This window comes from Hipposideros armiger, unplaced genomic scaffold (assembly GCF_001890085.2).
Source record: "Hipposideros armiger isolate ML-2016 unplaced genomic scaffold, ASM189008v1 scaffold_156, whole genome shotgun sequence".
In the NCBI taxonomy this organism is placed as follows: Eukaryota; Metazoa; Chordata; class Mammalia; order Chiroptera; family Hipposideridae; genus Hipposideros; species Hipposideros armiger.
The window spans coordinates 3,466,127-3,468,363 of NW_017731506.1; positions in this window are offsets into that span (position 1 = coordinate 3,466,127).

Sequence of the window (2,237 nt, forward strand, 5' to 3'; positions counted from 1 at the left end):
ACATGAAAATACAGCATTTCCTCAAATAACATTGTTTCATTCGATGTCATTTGGTTATAAATGTCGATGAGATGCCATAGAAATGAAACTCTTGTTTATATCAATTACCCTGTGATAAAATTGGTCTCATTATGTATAGTTTCACTTGAAGTAGCAAAACGTATCAACGATGTTAAGTGAGGACTTATTGTATGTATATTTTGGAAAGCATGATTTTATATCAATATTTCCAGTTCCAGTCCAACCTTACATACTGTATTGTGTCTTCCCCCATTTCATATCTTTGTTCTTATACAGTGAGAACACTGGTTCTTTCTGTAATATATCTAAAATAGTTTCAGAATTATATTGTCCATACCACTACAATTAAAAAGCTTAGAGAAAGAGGAGGGAAAAAAACTACCTACAGAAAATATTCAGGATTTGTTTGTATTTTTTTCTCCCTACCCTGCCTGAGAGATAATAGAAAATATACTCATATGTATTGGTCCTTACACCTCCAGCCCCTATTTCTGGCTCAGAACTGCAGAAACCCTTGTAAGTTTCCAGGTGATACGAGCACTAGGAACATCTTTTGTTCTAACTGGATGGGCTTCAGGATGGTTCCTGGATTGTGACTGGTCACCAGAAAAACCACGTCATTATTAGAAGCTCGGAATTTTCAGCTCCATCCCCCATTTTCCAGAGAGGAAAAGGGAGCTGAAAATGGAGATAATTGATCATGCCTATGTGAGGAGACCTCCATAAAGTTCCAACAGTATGGGGTTCAGGGTGCCTTCAGTTTGGTGAACACATCCCGTGCCAGGAGGTTGACACAGCCCCTGTGCTAGGGACCCACCCAGACCTCACCATTTGCATCTTTTCATCTGGCTGTTCATCTATATCCTTTATCTTACCGTTTATTAGTAACTAGTAAATACAAGTTAGTGTTTCCTGAGTTCTGTTTTGGCAAATAATCGAATCCAAGGAAGAGGAGGTCATGGGAACCTCTGATTTGTAGCCAATAGTACAAAAATTGTGTGTGATCCGGGGTCCTACTACATGTAATTAATATCTATAGAGGAGGGTATTCTCAGTTATGACTGAGCCCTTCTTAACCTGTGGGATCTGACACTGTCTCTAGGTAGATAGTGTGAGAATTGAGTTAAATTGTAAGACACCTAGTTGGCATCACAGAATTGCTTGATGTTGTTAAAACAGATCTATTGTCAAAAGTGTTGTGAAATTGGTAGTAGTGTAAGAGTAAAGGAAAAACACAGGANAGACAAGTTGCTGTCCTTTTGTTCTTCAGTCTAGTTGTGGAGGACGTCGCTTCACTGGTCCATGTTGATGTTATCATTGCGCTCTTCCCAGGTGAGGCCGATCGATCGCTGGCCACTGGATGGCCACTAACGGAGGCTCTTGGCAGCTCACACCAGCTGCCAGGTGCTCACGCTGGCTGCCAGCCACTCATGGTAGCTTTACAGCAGCCCACAGCAGCAGGGGCTGCAGTCTATGCCATCACCGGTGACTTACGGTAGCCCAGCTCCAGGTTGAGCTGTTCTTCACCATCTTAGCTGTAGAGGGTGCAGCGTCACTCGCCCTAATGTGGGATCCCAACCAGGGCCCTGCTGCTCAGAGCTGGTGTTCCAAGCCAGCTCTTAACCAACGCGCCACTCGGCCAGCCCCAGCTTTCAATATCTTAAGTTGCACAGAGAACCTCATATTATTTTTATGAGATAATGAGTTTGGAATGCTTGTGTGAAATTCCAGCAATACAGTCCCCCTGATTCAACCTTAGTTATGGGATTAGGGACTTCCTTTACTTCTAACCTCCCTCATTTATTGGATGTTGGCAGTGGGGACTGAAGCCTCTGTTGTGGCTCCTGCAGTACAGGCCCTGGGAGCACAAGGATTTATATTGCCGAGCTTAGGATACAGGTGGCAAGGAGGAAGGCAATGACAAGGATTTCAGGAAATTAGAGAGTGAGGAAGAGGTATTATTACTTCTCAATCCGAGCCGGCCTTCCTATATGCTCCTTTCCCCCCTGCAAAGGATCTGAGTTTAGCCTGTTTGCTTTACTTTACACTGTCAACACTGAGTCTTTAATAGAAGTCTCCCTTCCCCTTTAAGACTAGCACTGAAAAGAGCATAACTTCTCTTTGACCGGCCAGTCCCAGATACAGCACTTTGGTTTTCTGAGATTTTGCTGCTAGTCATAATGCAAAATACACAGAATTTTATTTTTTTATAAAAG